At 47.5% G+C, this 18,920-nt stretch overlaps 1 protein-coding gene across 8 annotated transcripts in view; it reads right to left on the bottom strand.

Moving 5' to 3' along the window:
- Nucleotides 1-18,920, bottom strand: part of ZNF516 (zinc finger protein 516) — a 113,596-nt gene that overhangs the window by 85,123 nt on the left and 9,553 nt on the right. The window contains exon 1 of one of the 8 annotated variants that reach the window (XM_019937228.3): nucleotides 7,880-11,920. The exons of the other annotated variants lie outside the window; for them this stretch is intronic. The gene's annotated coding sequence lies outside the window, so the exon portion shown is untranslated. Of the gene's footprint in view, nucleotides 1-7,879; nucleotides 11,921-18,920 lie in introns of those variants that run through there. 8 annotated transcript variants of the gene reach the window in all.

The following is an 18,920-nucleotide window of genomic DNA, read 5'->3' on the forward strand; positions in this document are numbered from 1 at the left end:
GGGGAGAATCTCAGGGCCAGCGCCCTGATGGCAGGCGCTTTGCACCCTCATCTGTAGATCCATTAAGCAATAAAAGACAAAGGAAGCAGAGCCGGAAAGACCGTGAAGCATGAGTCGATTTTTGAAAGACTGACCCCTGACGTGCTGTGATGTTAAGCGTCCCCAGCTCTAACGGGAAGGAGGAGATCAGAGAAACCCAATCGGAGGCACAAACTACGAGACAGCGGACGGGTCCTCCTGGAAACTGCCAAGGCCAGGAGAAACGAAGGAGGACCAAGGAACCGTCACAACCGGAGAAAAGTGACCACCAGATGCGGCGGGGAACCCGGCTGGGGCAGAAGGCGGACACTCACGGAACTGTGAATCCCAACAGGGCCCGGAAGTCAGCCCCAAGTGACACACCACCGCAGTTCCTGCCCGCCTGACAAAAGCACTGATGTTGTCTAAGGTGTTGCATCAGGGGAAGCTGGCTGGAGGGGAGATGGGACGCTCTGAACTATTGTCGCAACCTTCTGCAAATCTAGAATTAGTCCAAAATTTAAAATAAAATTACACTGCCTTGCATGCTGTGCAGAAAACCATTTAATCACCCATGAAAATCAAAATAAAACATTTTAGTAGAGAGCATATGCTGTTACAAAGGCTGTCTCATTTAAATGAAATGTTGTCTATCTGCAAAAAAATAAATAACTGAAACAAATTAGAGAGAGAGTAAAGAGAAGGCCAGCGTGTGAGAGGCGGAAGACACAGGTCCCTCCAAACAAAGGAAGATGCGAGCACCCCTGGTGTGGTCCAGCCAACCACACGATGGACCCGCCTCCACGGAGCAACATGAGGGTCCCTGTGGCTTCTTTCCGAGATCTCCCTGCAGGCACCTGAACACCACCCCACGGAGGCTGCCACTCAGTGGACAGACAACAGCTAACATGTTTTGAGGGCTTGCCAGGTACCAGGCATGAGCTCAGCACATATGCCATCTCCCCTGTAATTATGGTCATTCTCCCCACTTTACAAATAAGGCAAGTAGGGCACAGAGAAGGCAAGCACATTGCTAACGTCACACAGCACGGAGGTGGCCAGGCAAGGGCTGGGCGGGCAGGGAAGCTGGGGGTCTCGCTCTGACTGGGGAGAGGCAGAGGGTGGAGCTCCACACTTGGATATTTAAGAAGACACCTTGGAAATAAAGACGGCAGAACAGAGAAGATGACACGGAGAAGACAGATGTGGGTGGGAGGGCGAAGGCCCACGGAGGACCAGGCAGGGAGAGGCTTCCACAGCTGGGGGCACGTGACAAGCTTGAGCAGCGGGGAGGACCGCAGAGACCCGGTTCTGCCTATACTTTCCTGTGCTCACTGCACCCCGGATTCCAGCTTTAGAAGCGCAGAGGCTTTCTGGATTCAAAACAGACCCGGGCTTCCAACCGCTGCTTCTCGGACTTTCCCTGTCCCCTGTGACTCGTCTAAGCCTTGCTGAAAATTGCCGAGGTCCCTTGGGAGCGAATATTAATTCAAGCTCCTTCCATATTCTTTTTGTTTGTTTGTTTGTTTGCTGTTTTTTGCGGTACGCGGGCCTCTCACTGCTGTGGCCTCTCCTGTTGCAGAGCACAGGCTCTGGACGCGCAGGCTCAGCGGCCATGGCTCACGGGCCCAGCCGCTCCGCGGCACGTGGGATCCTCCCGGACCGGGGCACGAACCCGCGTCCCCTGCATCGGCAGGCGGACTTCCAACCACTGCGCCATCAGGGGAGCCCTCCTTCCATATCCTTGATGTGTGACACTGATTACATTAATTGCTATTAGGGTCCTGCTGAAAGACGGGCACAGTGCACGTTTGTGTGGCTGCCCCCCCCCCCCCGCCCCCGCCGGGGCCCTGCTGCCTCTCAGCTGACTCAGGGACGGTGACATCACCCGGGGGACACTCCTGCCCTGCGGCTCCAGGGCGCAGCTGGCCCCCGCCCAGCCCAGACCACCCAGTCTCCTGCACGACGACCACCGTCCACACGCGGACCCTCCCCCTCACACGGGCTTCACCCTAAGAGCCCTGGGCAGCGTGAGGAGGACCCGAAAGAGAACCCCGCCCGGTGACCTGCATGCTCAGGTGCTCGGCCCACGGGAGGGCGGAGGCGGGGCCGTGCATGCGGTCGGTTCCAGGGAAATCAAGACCGTGGCGGCAGGGATGGAGGAGGGGCTCCCGCAGACGCCCAGAAGGAGATGCTGCGGCAGAGCCAGAGGCTGCGGGAGACATTCGGGGTGAGCACCCCGAATCTGGGGACCGGAGTTGGCAAGGCGGCCCTGGCAGGGAAGCGGGCCCCAGGGGAGGGGACCATGGGGGAACAGGGGGCAAGTGGGCAAACAAGGCAAAGGTGATGAAGGCCCTCCCTGCCGGCAGGACCTGAGGTCAGACTCTCAGGGACAGAGGAGGCTACCATGTGCTGCGGCCATGGGAGGAGGCCCAGGGAACCTGCAGAGCCCGGCCCGTGGGCCCTGCAGCGACACGCCAGTTGCGCAGACGGGGCAGGGCCCGAGGACTGGATTTCCAAGGAGAAACTAAAACAGAGGCCAGTTCAGGGCCTGCCGGAGGCTCAGACGTGAGGCCTTGGGGTCCAGGATGTAGAGTCCATGAGAAGCAACCTTGGGTCTCGGGGAGCGTCACCTGGAACCTGGGGCCGGGAGGAATGGAAGGACCGCTGGTCCCGCTTCTCTCGCCTCAGAGAACAAACAACTTCGGTGAAAGCAAACATCTCCCACCAGTCTCTCTGCCCAGGCCCACCCCTCTGAGCACCGGGGGCAGAAGTGACCCCTCTCCGCCAGGGACTGCAAGCTACAACTGGCTCAGAGAGCGTGCTGGCCAGGGGACGTGAAGCCAGGTCCTGGCCCTGGGGCTGGCTGTGATCTTCAGAAAGACACGACACGTCAAATCAATTTAGAGTCTGAGCCTCAAAAGTCTTTTGCAATCTGATGGGCAGCCTCGTTTTCAAAGCAGAAGTTTAGTAACTTCCTGCATCTGCAGACATGTTCAAACTGTAAGTACCTTCAATTCCTGATTTTTCTGTTACCAGAGAAATGCATTTCCCTGGATAAGGTAACCACATGCATCACAGACCCTCAGGGCAACTACAGAAAAGGAAGAACAGATGCAGGGCGGTCTGAGTGCTTCTGGCCACTGCCAGGTCATCTCTAGCTCCCTCTGTCCTGCCGGACAGCCTCTCCCCAAGAGGCACCATAGCCTCTTCCAGACCTGAGCTTGAGAACAAGGGGACACCTTGAGTAACCCTGGACGGCCGTACACGCAGCCCAGCCCGTGCCCATCTGCACATAGAGGCCTCAGCGCCACTTCCAGACATGCTGACAGGCAGCTGGAGGAGGTCTCCTGGTGCATATGTGACGACACTGAGACTTGCTCTCGTGGACCAGAAAGGTCGAGAAACGGGCCATCGATCTCCGCTTCCCACTTTCGCAGAAATGTGTTCATTTATCTGAAATTAGAGACGGCAGAATTAAGACTGGCGGCGTCCTTCAGCGTCTGGGACTGGGGACAGGCCCACGTCCACTCAATAAGAAAACCCACCACACTAGGTATTTGTGAGACAGAAACTCTCACTCGGGGGAATAAATGGAAACCTCGATCCACACTCCCCTGTTACCTACCCTGTTTAGACCTCAGCAGAGGGCCTGGGGTGTACAGATTGCATTCAGCAGTGCTTCACATTTTCTATGCTTCCCCAACCATGAAAGATCCTTTACCATCAGAGTATAGCACTGCCAAGAAGGAATACAGCACTGAAAGAAAACGTCCAGGTCTCACGCCTCCAACCTCCCATATCGATTTTAGAGGCATTTAAAGTTCATTCCTGAACAGTTTTTCTTAAACGAAGTTATAGTCTTTCCACAGGTTTAGCTCCGTCTGCCTGAATAAATAGCTGATGTAGTCAAGTCAGGCTGTGCTGAAGTTCCCTTGCCCTGGAGAAAGCTTGTACCTTCTCCCTGCAAAATGTAAAATTAGTAAACTGTGCAGCACAGTGAGGTCACCGGCCCAAAACGACACCCAAACTTATTATTATTAGGGATTTGCTGTCCTGTTTTTATGTTACTAAGAAAGCTACACTCATTACCTCCTTCTAGTTGGAGGGCTCTTTAAAAATAAGTTTTAGTACAGGTCTATGAATGTGTGTATTGTACAGAGCGGACAGTTGAAAGAAAGTACTCACGATTTCAGGTTACATATTTTCCCGTCCACACTGAAATAACCAAAAACCTAGTAATGGTTTCCACGACCGCATTCAGGGTCAAAGTGCTTTCTTTCAATGTAAAAGGAAATTAAATAAAATTACTGAGTTGGGCCAAGGGAGGAGATTCGCTTTTCAGATAAAAGGGATTTTGGTAACTTTAGTCTCCTGGCCAGAAACTTTAATATTTAAAGAAATATAATTTTAATGTTGGGACTAAACAGAGACTTCACTGTCTATTTTTATCTTCTTTTATTCTCAAGTCCTGGAATCTGAAAGGTTAAGTCACACTGTACCTAGAAACATCACGGTGTTGTCTTATGTTCCTTTCAACTAATATTCACTAATTTAAAAAACCAACATAGGCACTAACTGTACATTTAAAAATCGTTACAATGGCAAATGTTACCTTATATATATTTTACCACAGTAAAAAGCCAAAACAATGTGGATTTGAAATGCTTAAAATCACTTAAAATGCTTGAATATTGTACTCGCTTAAAGATCATAAGACAAGACATAAGTGAATAATATTTACAGGCCTTATGAGGTCAATAATCCATTGTTAAAATTACTTAAAATACGTTGCTCCGTAAACAGTATTATCTCAAATGAGGATTAGACCTCTAGATGTCTGAGGTCATCACTAGAATCCACCAACTGCTTAAAAATTTTTTTTCTAGACGAGGCAGCCAGTTTTCATGGGCTGAATCTGGGACAGCTTTAAACTCCCTGTTACACTTCATGCTCTCTGCTGAGTTGTCTGGGCCAAAAGCTCACAGAAAAGAGTCCCTTTCTCCCCCCCCCCCCCCCAATTTTAACTTAGCTCTGGAGCAAATGAGAAGTTTTCAGAATACAATTCTAATTCGAATATGGAAAGAAGGGCCCCATAAAGGGTATATTTCTATCCAGCACAATATGCTTCCCACAGTGACTCTTTTTTGCACTAATGGCTTGAGAAATTCCAAGTTCAGGTTATTTTAGATGCGGCATTTAACTGACACTGTGCAGTGTTCTGATCCAAGGGGCCCTTTTATAAGTCAGCTTTGGAATGTCCCACTTCTTCCTGGGCTGGAAATTCCATACGAATCCTCTTCTGTGCTCTCTGGTTTATTCTGAGAATTTTAATCCACTTCATTTTTTGGTAACAAATATTTTACAACCATCCTCGGCCGAAAGCACTGAAGCTCTGACCTAATTCACATTAAGAACTTCTTCTCTGCGATTTTATGTAAATCCTACACACTGCAACGGCTTACCCTTCCCTTGACAGTGTTTCCATAAAGTTCAATAAACCTGATTTTTAAAATTCCTTCTATATTCCTTTCTCCTTCCCAAGTAATTTTCTTAAAAGTATTCTTGCAAGCTGATTAATTAAAAGACAACTTTCAGATGCTTTATTCTACCCACATCAAAGACATGACCTACAGTCTCCCTCACCAACCTGCTGGCCAGAAGAAATTAGAATCAGATAAAAACACTATTGCTATTAAGAACTTTTAAAGAATAATTCTACAAGCATGCGCAATGTATCATCAGTTCAGAGGTTATGACAGCCGTCAAACCCTCAACCTCCTGAACTCAGAAGGCAGGCGTGCTCTGCCACCAGCATCCTGGTGGGACAGGGGAGAAGGCTGGTCTGCATCCCCTCCGCCACCTGGCATGAGACAGAAGCAACCCCTCGCAGGGAGCTTTCCTGGGCCTCAGCCCCCTTCTCTGTACCGGGATGTGTGGCCTCTGCATTATTTCTCTGGCCCTTACTGTGCCCGTGTGTGGACTGAGTGCTTTGTCACCTGCCCACTTCTGTCGGGGCAGCAGGGAACACAAGTATCTCTGGGATCCGGGAGGCCCAGGTCACTGCTGTCGAAACATTCCCGCAGGAGCAGTCAGGCCTCTTCCCGAACATTTGATGCCCTCACAGATTGTATGATGTAACTGGACAGAGATCCTGGCCCAGCGCAGGAGACACTGCCAGTCTTAGGAAGCTGGACCACACTGTCTGGGTGCAGTCTCTACCAGGGCCAGACCTGGAAGCCCGGGTCCCGCACTCACCACATCTACACTGGGCCTCCTTCCATCTCCCACTGGCCCAATCCGTCACCACGTCTCCAGGACCACACCCTCCAATGCCCCTCTCGGGTCCACCTTCTCCAGTCTCACAGCCACGGGTCTGGCCCCAAGCACCACCCTCCCTCTGCACTGCCCTGCACCGTCTTCCCTAAACAGCCCCCTCTTCAGTCCCCCCGCCGGCGAGCCCCCTGCTGAAGACCACTGAGGGGTCACCCAGAACCCATCACCTCACCGCTGGTGAGAGCCCTCAGGACGCCCACTACCCTATGAACAGAGCCCAGCACCCTCGAGATCACCCACAGCCCCTAACAACCTCTCAGACGTCACCTGCCGTGCTCACACACGTGCGCACGCGCGCGCACACACACACGAGCACCTCGAGGCTCCCTCCTTCCCCAGCACCCTCTCCTGCTCAGGAAGCTAACTCCAGCAAGGACTCCTGTCCTCCCCAGAACCATCCTTTCCCATCTACTTGGAAAGGGAATCCGGCCAAACAAAAGAACATTCAAAGAACTCACAGGCAAAAAAATAAAAACGAAAAATATCTGGTAATGATCACTAAACCCAATAAGCAAAGAAATAAGTATAAATAGAATCAAGTCTAAGTAACTGTGACACACATATGAACATGTCATTATTACATTTCTTGCAAGACAGTGTATACAATGTAAACTAATAAATTAACAACAGACTAAAACAACATCCAAAAAAGGAATTACCATACCGTGTGGCGAGAGGGGAAGAGATAAAGAAAGGGAGGAAGGTAACAGAAGTACTCATTTCTTCACCCTTCCCAAAGAGGAAGTCGAATTATATTGTTACTGAAGTGGATACATTGAGAAACAGGGGTTTAGGCAAAAGTTATAAATATAACCACTAGTAAAACTGAAAACATTGGACTTTCTATCTACCTTCTGATTTCAAGGATTAAAGGAGAGGAAGCGTAATTCATACACCTAGAAACAGAGAACAAAGAAGAAAGCGTAAAACAAGGTAAAAGTTTTTTTAAAAATTAGGAAAGAACACCTAAGAAATCTGTTTCAGCAAAAAATATAAATGAATCTACTTATTCAGAAGACTCAATGAAAGGGTTAAAAACTAAATCCAACTCTATGCCCTGTGCAGAAGACACCCAAAATGAAGGAACTCAGAAAATTTGGACACACAGACAAAATATACCAGAAAAATGCAAACAAAAACAACAGTGAAGACAGAAATATCACGAAAAGTTTAATTCATGGTTCAAAAGGCATTCAATTGCACAAAAGTCATACTATAATGATTAAGGGTAAAAAAAAAAAAAAAAAAAATCACAAAGAATAAAATTGTCCTACACCTTTAAAGTCAAATAACAGAGAACAAAATACACAAAGCAAACACCCCAGTGAATACATGGAAAGATCAAAAGAGAGAAAATGGATCTGGGAGAATTAACAAATCTCTCTTAAACCTGGCAGATTAAAGAGGTAAAAACAATAGAAGCCTTGAATTAAAAAGTAGAGTTCAATCTAGTATGTAAGTATCAAACCCCACACCAGCCACTTTGCTAAAGTGACAATAGGAGGTAAGGTGGCTGCATGCTTACCACAAAGATGGGCTCTAACAGTTCCTTAAATCAGAAACAGCACAGATCTCCCAGGCTCCATACATAGTACTGTGATACCAAAAACTAACAAGCGAAAGCAAAAACAACGCTAACGAAAGTCCACCCATTTGGAAAATTTTAAACTCTCTGTAACAACTGCTGGGGCAGGACGAGATCACGGGGCAATTGCAAAATGCTCCTGAAACTCCTCTGTGTCAAAATTTATGGGACACACAGAAAGCTGAAAGTATAACCAGCTGCAGGATTTAAAAATAAAGAAAATACGTCAGTGAAATATTCAAATCAAAAAGTAACAAAGAAAAATTAAAATCCTTAAATTTGAATTTTAAAAGGTAACCACAAATCAGAAAAAAACAGCAAAACTGATAAATGAAGTCCATAACTGGCTCTTTGATAAGCCCAATGAAGGAGAAAAATGACAAGCTGGCCTAGTCAAAAGAAAAAAAGGCAGGGGCTGGGGAAAATTAGGTCTACTGACCACCAAAGGAAGGAAAATTAAAAGAATACAATGTTCTTCAAAACATTAACAAGTGTGATAATATTGAAAGAAATTACTAATTTTTTAATAAAATATAAATGCCCAAAATCTATCCAGGAATCAAGAGAAAAAGTAACCATTACAATAATCAGGTAAGAAATCAAAACAATTGTTACACACTCCTTCACCCACTCAAATGCAAAAAAAAAAAAAAATCAGTTTCAGTCACACACCTTTTGCGAAACAACTCAGATGTAGGCGATTTGAATGTTTGGGGAGCAACAACAAAGCACAAAGCTACTGTCCTAATAAACAAAACGTTCCTACAACGCAGCAAATCATGAATAACTCAGTGGAAAAACCGACCGAGTAAGTGAACAGGTGGTTCACAAGAGAAATAATAGTCAACAAACGTTAAGAAACGCTAAATGTGGCTTTAAATTTTTAAAACACAATGCGGTGTTTTCCCTATCAAGTTGCCCAAGACTTAGACTGATAACACCAAGTGCTGACAAAGAGAAAGCCACAGGTCCCTGACTGCTGCCGGGGCTGTGAAATGACATTTTGATATCCTGCTGGGAAATGCGTCCACATCCATCCATGAAAATGCCCCTTCCTGCCAAAAATTCCGTTTCAGGGAACTAAGCCCAAAGAAACATTCTCACACGCGCACAAAACTGTGTATCACAGAGGTATACTGCACACTAGGAAATGGGTAGCAACACAAAGTCCCCCACGGGGACAAACACAGCTCAGCTTCCCCGGGGCGACATCCACCTGGCGGGAGCTGGCCCGCTCCCACTGGCCGATGCTCACCCCAAATTCCCTTCTGATGGGTCAGAGTGGACCACACTGGGTACTGGGCATTTGGAAACCACAGACGGGGTGTGCAAACATCTGTACTCCACCCATCCCTTAAAGAGTAAGTTGTGAGGTTATGTTAAAAAAAAATAAGTTGCAGGGACTTCCCTGGCGGTCCAGTGGTTAGGACGCTGTGCTTCCACTGCAGGGGGCACACGTTCAATCCCTAGTCGGGGCACTAAGATCCCGCATGCCGTGCAGCGTGGGCAAAAATAATAAATAAAGATTACAAAATAAAACACTTTTTAAAAAAGGACTAATTTGGGAAAATGATTTTTTTTTAAGTTGCAGGAAAACTCACATAACATGGTCAGATTTTAATTTTTAAGTTAAAGTTTATATATGTATATTAAAAATCTACATATATTGATTAAGCTATTATTGGATTTAAACGCCTAATACAGCAACTGGCATCTAGAAGGCATTCAACAAATCGTAGCCTGCATAAAATAAAATTACATTCATGTTGTGAAATCTCTCACACGTTCTTTTTTCTCAAAATGCAATTTCCTCTTTGGATGGTAAATATCTTGCCGGCAAAGATGATGGAGTCTTTGCAGTCTACGAACTTTGCATTTTGTATACTTATCTGAAAAGCAATAGTTTAACTTAGGCAAGTGGAACGCTACCCTAAGTATTTGGCTATAACTCAATTCCTCAACTATGTGGTTGAAAATCAATTAACGTGTTATCTGCCGTGAATTCCACACCACCCACCCCTAACGGAAAAGTGCTGTGTCTTCGTAGCATTTTGTGAACTTCTACATAATTTATTTCTGAAAATCTCTATGTCTTCAAAGTGAAGTACTGTGTGTCTTTACCCCCTTATGCAAGAGAAATACAGTATAGGACCTCGTGTCCCAGCTGTCCACATTTAATTCTGGTTCAATAATTTAAAGGTATAGCTTCATATTAATTCCCTGGAATAATGACATTCAGATCAACTCCCTTCCAGCAAATGGGATGGTACACAAGAAACAAAGTTAAGGGGTAACGGGAAAGGAACCCCACTTGTGCTCAGCTGCTACAATTCCTCTCAGTTAAAAATAGGACAGGGCTTCCCTGGTGGCGCAGTGGTGAAGAATCCTCCTGCCAATGCAGGGGACACGGGTTCGAGCCCTGGTCCGGGAAGATCCCACATGCCACGGAGCAACTAAGCCTGTGCACCACACCTACTAAACCCGCGAGCCACAGCTACTGAGCCCGAGAACCACAACTACTGAAGCCCGTGTGCCTAGAGCCTGTGCTCCGCAACAAGAGAAACCACCTCAATGAGAAGCCCACGCACCTCAACGAAGAGTAGCCCCCGCTCGCCGCAGGTAGAGAAAGCCCTCACGCAGCAACCAAGACCCAACACAGCCAAAAATAAATAAATAAATTTATTAAAAAAAAATAAGACAGAGATCATATTCGTAGTTCCAACTTCAGACATCTTAAAGTGAATTAAACAAAGTGACTTGCAAGTGAACAGGAAAGAAATTCTGCCCTGAGTGATTCAATGTAAGCCTGCAGTCCTGTGTCTGTTTTCCACTAACCTCCAAACCCAGCCATGGTTTGTCTAAGAAAGGGATGCTTTAATCAGAACACTTGCATTTATTGTCATACTGAAGTCCATCTGACTAGCAGATCCCCAGGCAGATGAATACCCATAAATGTCACGTGCCTGGGTAGAAACTGCCTAAGCTCTTGAGTGCCCCAGCTGTACGGCCAACTTGGGGTGACTGGCTCTGGGGCCTTCAATCATTCCCTAGATAAGAGCCAACTTATGAAATCCAACTCGAGATGCATGTGAATTTAGAAAACTCTGTGAAGAATGTCAGGCCCACACACTAAAGAACGGTGACCCTAAGAAGTTCTCACTTCTCCTTGGAGTGGAAGCATCCCTTTGCCTAAACGTGCACACGTCTCCAAAGCACTGTTCTGTTGGGCCAGTGAAACAGAAAAAGAGAAACAGTGCTTTTTATCAGAGCTGAACAATGTCGATCTGGACTTTGTTATCCTACCTGAACGCTAGTCGATCTTTTTTTTTTTTAAGTCCGGTAAGTTTCCTGAACACTGATACTACGAGTCCACAAGCAAGAGAGTAAACAGAATTCTAGCCTGTCTCGACACCATTTAACTATCCAAAGAAGCATTTCAGTGATGGATAGGGCAAGATATGGAACGTGACCTTCACTCTAAATAAAAAACTTGCTGACCTGAACCTGGATTTACAGGCAGGAATAGCAGGTAAACCGCAGCATCGTGGCAAAGAACAGGGCCAGCCCCAGGATGAGGAAGCAATTCCACCAGGTCTCACCCTCGAAACGTGACAAAACTTAATAACCACACGGAACAGCAGTCTTGAGACACATGGGGATACAGACTAGCTTTGCGCCGTCTTCTAAAACGGCAGGCTTTTGTGCCTACCTGTGGCAGGTAATAAATATCCCAACACAATGTGACTCCCTTGCAATTTTATACCTAGAAATCCCCTTCCAGCTGGCTGGCAAACCATCCCCAAGCGTACTCTGCAACACTCACAAAATGGCCCACTGTAAAGTCCTCCAGGGCAGGACCTAACAGCACATGAATAATATACAAATCATAGTCAAAAATACTGCTGACATGAAGGAACACAAATTCATGACACTGTATTTAACCCTCAGCTCCTTGAAAGAAGCATCTTTTTTTTTTTTTTTTTTTTTTTGCGGTACGCGGGCCTCTCACTGTTGTGGCCTCTCCCGGTGCGGAGCACAGGCTGCGGACGCGCAGGCTCAGCGGCCATGGCTCACGGGCACAGCCGCTCCGCGGCATGTGGGATCTTCCTGGACTGGGGCACGAACCCGTGTCCCCTGCATCGGCAGGTGGACTCTCAACCACTGCGCCACCAGGGAAGCCCAGAAGCATCTTTTAAAGGAGATCATTTGCTTTGAGTTACTTACTTTATTCTTCCCTCTGAGAAACACCTTTTCTGAACATTATTGTTACCCATTTGGGGGGGGAAAGAATCTTCATTTTTCTTATTATTAATAGTATTACATGGAAATGACCTACTTTAAAAAGACTGATGAAACACGCTGGTTCCAGATCCATTTTGAGGAAAAGAAGTTTGGCCTTTCCATCCACACGGCCCTCCTAAGTGAAAACCCCCTACGTCAGCACTTTCACGAGCTTTGATACAGAGCTCAAAGTGTACTGAGCTCTCATCCAACAACCGTATTTCACATCCCCAGGACCTGGGAGCAGAAATGAGATCGGCACGAGTTCATCCATGAAGAATGCAGGGAGAGGCCCTGCAAAAGCATAATCTCAGGAAAATATTCTGTTCCTCCAACAAAGAGCATTTTGTTGGTGTCCTACCATCATTGCAACAACGATGTACAAAATAATCAATGAACTCTGCCCAGGGTTTTCACTCCAGATACACTTTAAGCCCCCAAGCGAAGTTAACAGTTTCTCTATTTTATAAAGTTGCTCTTTATATTGTGAGGCTAACAAAGCAAAAAGGTGGCAAATGAGGATAAAACAGGTTTAAGGTTTAATATGCTCCATATAAGGTACATCGATCTAATTGAATGAGACCACAATTCTCACCTCCTTTGTAACATAAACAGGTGATTTTTTTTTTAATGTGCAAAAAGTAGGAAGAACCAAATGCTTTTTTATGCTGGATGTAAAGTTTATACGTTTACATATTACCACTAGATGTGACAGAGAATACACTGGAACCATCCTTCCGTGTTCTGAAATTCTCGGGTAAGTGACCTTCATCTGTAATTTAGTCTGCTTTCCGCTCCCTTTCTTTTGGGTACAAGGCACATCGTCCTTTAACTGGCCCTCGGAGGAGGCCAGCATCTCACCCCATTTCACAGATGAACAAGTAAAGGCATACCGGCTCCAGAACCGGCCAAAAGGCACCACGACTGGATGTTGCATTGGAAGCCAGAGGCTGCCTCTTACTACAATTCCTTCCCACACACCTGCAAGCCGGGATTAACACTTCTGAGCTTCTGGATGCAACAGCAGAGGCGGGGCTCGGCAGCAGGGAACAGGGAGACAGGAAGGCTCCTGATTCCCAGCATGCTGGGCCAAGTTACCAGGGACTCGCCAAGGGACAGACACAATGCGGCGTCAGGCCCCAGCCTCCCTTCAGCGCCCAGCGCCCCCCGACCCCGGCTCCTGGCTTGAGAGTGGTAAAAAAGAACTTTTTCTCCCTTAATTAAGCTGCTCGGATTCGACTGAGATACTTCCAAAGTATCGTTATCTCCCCTTAGAGTCCTTGTCTACAAACAGCTGAACTGGAGGAGCGGAGGTTCCTCACGGACCTCAGCGCCAGGCCCTGGCTGACGGCAGGGGGGCCTGCACGGGCAGCACCTCCAGCCCCGCAGCCGCGCCATCTCCACGGGGGCTGAAGGGGCGAGTCCACATCGGGCTGAGCCCTAGTGTAAGATCCACGCCAGATGTCCGAAGCTTAGTGTGAAATAAAGAGCGAAGACTAACTCAGCAGTAACTTTTATGTCATCTACGGTTCAAGGAACATTTTGGACCTACTGGGTTAAATAAAACACATTACTCATTTTACCCACTTCTTTAACCATCTTCCATGGGGTAACTGGAAAATTGCAAACGACAGCAGCGTTCTATTTACCAGGCAGCACTATCTTCACGTGCTGGTCAGCCTACGGCGGCCCCAAGGCCAAAGCCAGCCTGCCCGCCACCTGTTTTTGTGTGGCTGGTGAGCTGAGGATGGTTTTTACATTCTTAAGTAGCTGGAAAAAAATCCAAGGGAGAACAGTATTTTGCAACACATGAAATGACATGAAATTCAAGTTTCGGTGTCCACAAAGGAAGCCTATTTCCTCACTGACGTGCTGTCTGTGGCTGCTTCTATTACTGCTACAAGGCAGAGTGAATTAGCTCTAACAAGAAGTTCTGGCCCACAGAGCCCAAAATATTTATTATCTGGCCCTTTACAAAAAAAAGGCTGCCAGTGGGGAGGGATAAATTGGGAGATTGGGACTGACATATACACACTACCATGTAGAAAATAGATAACTAATAAGAACCTGCTGTACAGCACAGGGAACTCTACTCAATACTCTGTAGTGGTCTATACGGGAAAAGAAGCTAAAAAAAGAAAAAAGAGTGGATATATATATATATGTATAACTGATTCACTCTGCTATACACCTGAAACTGACACAACATTGTACATCAACTATACTCTAATAAAAATTTTAAAAAAGAAAGAAAGGAAGGGAGGGAGGGAGGGAGGAAAGGAGGGAGGAAGAAAAAGGCTGCCGACGCCTGCCCTAGAGATTTGCAAATACAGACCCCTGTTTCCCAAGCTCAGGCCCCTCTGGGCTCTGGTGCAGGCTCGCTAAGCCGACCAGGAGAGAAGGCAGCTGAGGTGGGCCAAGCCCCGCTAGCTGGCTGGATGGCTGGATGCTGATGCAGGAGTTTCCCTGCTTCAAATCCGCAGACCACCCTCTTCCTTTTTTTTTAATTTTTTATTTTTGCGGTACGCGGGCCTCTCACTGCTGCGGCCTCTCCCGTTGTGGAGCACAGGCTCCAGACGCGCAGGCTCAGCGGCCATGGCTCACGGGCCCAGCCGCTCCGCGGCATGTGGGATCTTCCCGGACCGGGGCACGAACCCGTGTCCCCTGCATCGGCAGGCGGACTCTCAACCACTGCGCCACCAGGGAAGCCCCACTCTCTTTCTTGATGGATTGATTACTCGAAGCCTCCGCTCACCTTCACAGCAGACATGGCCATGTGCTGAGCGGGGGCCCACACGCTCAGGTGGCCGGCCCCAGCTCAGGGCACCCTTGACACTGGCTCCCAGCTCCTCCTGGGGATCCATCAGTAACCCCGGCCGCCTAGAAAGGGGGAGGGGCCGGGAAGAGGAACACTGGCCTTCCACGACATGATCTCCACAGTGACACAACTCCGGAGGGCGCAGACCAAGACTCAAAGTCTCTAGGCTTCAACAGCATGAGGAAGGTCAAGCTCAAGGTGACTGCCCAGAAGATGCTCTGCTCAGATAACCCCAGTTCCTTACCCGCGAGAGTCTCAGTGGTTAAGGAAGTGGGGGGAAGGGGACCAGAATGACTTCCTAACTGTTACGAATACCAAACAAAATACACACAGAATGTGCGAGCCTTGCTCACAGCGGGTGTGAGATGGATGTTTGTGGAAAGGAAATGAGCCTTGGTAGAGCATTTATGAGCTATTTATTTGGGTGGGGCTGGTTTTTCAGGCATTCGCCCAATTTGATTCACGTCTATAAGTCCTTGGTAGTAAACTTCAATTTCTAATACAGAGAGAAACTGTTAATGCTCAATACCTGGGATCATATTGTCATGGTGATTCAAAAAATAGCTCTCAGTGCAGGGTCCTGCGTTCTGATGCCCTCGGCTCCTTGTGCCAGGGCAGCTCCAAGGAACCACCTTTGGAAAGCCACCGCAGACCCACCCTAAGAGCATCACTGAAGACCGTCTACATGAAAACACGTGGCCTGTGAACGAGGTCCACACACAAATCAACGTGAGCAGTCTCCTTTAGGGTTCCAGGCTAGAAAAGGCTTCTTTTTCACAGAACCGGTGAGTTTTGCCTGTATTGTCAATTCGACGTGTAAATGGCCCTGTTTCACTCTTGTTTTAGTGACCAGAAAGCTCAGATTATAAATTTTGGTCCAAGTATACCCACCGGAGGGAACACAACGATCTGGATATGGAATCCTATTTTCCCCTTGTCAGGACCTATTATCCCACTTCCTTGTTCTTGACTTTTATTTAAGTTTTACTCTATGTTTAATGTAGACCTCAAGTGTGTACCTCACACCCTTTATGCAATGGGGAGAAACAAGCAAACTCTTCCTACCAACAGACGAATAACAGGATTTCAATCACCAGATTCTCCCACAAGCCTCTGCCAAAATCCTCACAGAAGGGAATACAGGGTGATGTCCATACACCGATTAAATAAACCTCTACAATCCGAGTTTACATGGGCCGTTACGTATTTTGAGAAATGTCTAGAAAGGTAGCAAACTACCTAGGGCATAGCGTCAGGAAAATAATGAAGAAGTACTCAGCACTAACTTCTTCAGAGAATGGAAAACAAAATGCAAAATCTGGGTCTCAGTTTACTGATTTTTCCCCTGAAGAGAAAACCTAGAACGTTGGCTATGTTTGCCCACGTGGAGAACGCAAAGGAGACAGGTTTTCTAAGCGGCTCTTGCACGATGAAGACAAATTCACTGCACCCTGGCCCAGCTCCCAAATTTGCCGGAGCAGGCAGAGGGAACGGATCCCCTATACAGCATCCAGGAGCAGAGCAAGACCCCGCCGGCCCGTCCCATGGGTGCCGTGGTCACCTGTCTGAGCTGCCATCGCCAACAGGGAAAAGGGAAGTGTGGTCTCACCGAGGTCGGCTTGCCCCTCTCCCCCACCTGTCTTCCTCTTCCTTGCCATCTTGTCCACCTGCACCAAAGACGTGCACAAGGGAAGGTGCCCACCTGCTCTGGTCTCCCCTGTGGCTCTCCCCAGCCCACCTGGCAGTTACCCACTCCATCGCGATGAGAGCCTGGCCCTGCACGTGCCCTGCTCTGCACCAGCGTGCGCTTCACCTCTGCCGCGGCCTCAGACAGGAGGCCCACCAGAGACTGCGGGTCTATCTCAGCCACCGCTGGTCCTCGAGGACCCCTTTCCCTGCCTGTTTTGCTGGCTCTTTTCTTCTAGGACTTTCTATCCCCTGCTGGTGATTTGCTTTCTATATTTACTCTCTTATAAAAAGTGATGAGAGTAGGGTGTTACCATTGGGTTTCCCAAGAAAATCTGTACCTGGGCCCCGTGCCGAGCTGGGAACGGGTGCCCACAGCTGCCAGGTCTTGGGTGACGACGGGGCTTCCCCGTTTCCTCCCAGTCTGAGTTCGGTGATGCTGGGTGGCCTTGAAGTAGGACGGTTTATCCAGTTCTCCCACTAACACGATATCCCCATGGAGAGCTGCAAAAATTTAGTCAACATTTTTTCTTCTCTCTGGAGACAGATTTAAGCATCAGAAAGTGAAACTGAAGTGGAGCCCTCGCCCTCCTGTCCTAAATAACCCACCACTTTGCTGGGTCTACATTCGCAGAGCTCCATCAGCCCTGCACCTTCTCAACAAGCTCCTCTTGACCTCAGACTGCGACCGCACTTTCTTCTGTGCGCTCAGCACGGGGTACCAGGAAGAGACCAGACTGTGACTCAGGAAACCTGGGTTTGAGCTCAGCTCCATCACTGTGGCCTCAGCGAATCACTAAGTCCTTCTGCCGTTCAGTACCTGTAAAATGCCCTGATTCACCCCCAAATCATCTCTAAGTCAGCCGCAAATAACACACATATAACTCTCAGTATGAGCCTTTTTAAACAAGTCCAAATAGAAATAACATAAATGTACAAAGAAAGGTAAATAACCAGCAAAGTGAATTTTTCCCTTCATGGTCATCCTGTAGTATCAATTGAAAACTCCCGACAGACATGAAAACCCTACTCTGGAGCGATGCACCCCCGTAACCTGCTCGGGCCACGAAGGTACAGCTCAGTAAGCGTCCAAATGGTGCCTTTGTGGCCCCAAAGATCTAATGCACTTTCCAGAATAGTCTACTATCTCCATGGACACTGGAAAGACCTAATTTAACCGGGGGCTGAAATGCACACTCTCAACTGCCCTCTGAACGTCTGTAGCTAAATGAACACGGATGGTCAATGGACGCCCACACGCACAAAAAATCCCAAATTCTAACTGCTGTAACCTCTTTTTTTAACCAATCCCTACAGATACTTGAAAACGTGTAGCTATTAGGAAAATTAACCTTCCTTTGTAAAGTTCAAATTTTAAGCAGCCCATAATCTTTCATCAACCTAGAAAATAACTGATAAGCCAATCTTCCCGTAAAACCCTGAACAGATTCTGCTTTTCTGTCACCAGGGTAATTTACTGAGGCCAATTTTAATCCTACCACTAAACCACTAATCCCATGACTCTGCAGAACTGTCCCAAGTTTACGTTGCTATGGCAAGCATTCTTACATCAGGAATTCAGTTATTTACTCATAGTTGTGTTTTTCAAGTTGGTTTTAGAAATGAGATCATCGTCCTTGCCTCTTGTTTTAAAACATAAAAAGCCACGTCTGAACTAAGGAAGCCATCTGAGCACGTGGCTGGGTCATCACAGTAACACCAATTTAAATTACGCGTGGTGTTACTCAAAGGAACAAATTATCACCGTTTTGCTAACGGTCATGCTAAAGACACAAAAAGCTCCGGTATGATGAATCTCCATCTGGTGGGACTATGGTTATCAATGTGAATGATTTTCTCCAACTGGCACAAAAATCGCCCCGGGTCACTGACGGTGTCAATATACATGATGTCACCCAAAGCAGCCTTCATTCACACCACTCAGATTCTCTGAGAGGCACCTTCCCATCCACATATGCCCACATACGCTTTACAGGCAACACACATGCATGAGTATAAATGTGTTTACTCCTCTCCTTAAAACAGGAAACACTGGATGGTTAAAACGAATGAGACAGATTCAGCAGGAGACTGTCTGGACACACGTGAGCTTTGGTGGGCCACCCCACAGCCATACGGGACCTTAAAAATGGAGGCAGAAATCTTGATTCTCCACGTCCACAGCTTCCTGAGACG

The sequence above is a fragment of the Tursiops truncatus genome, chromosome 13, assembly GCF_011762595.2.
Source record: "Tursiops truncatus isolate mTurTru1 chromosome 13, mTurTru1.mat.Y, whole genome shotgun sequence".
NCBI classification, from domain to species: Eukaryota; Metazoa; Chordata; class Mammalia; order Artiodactyla; family Delphinidae; genus Tursiops; species Tursiops truncatus.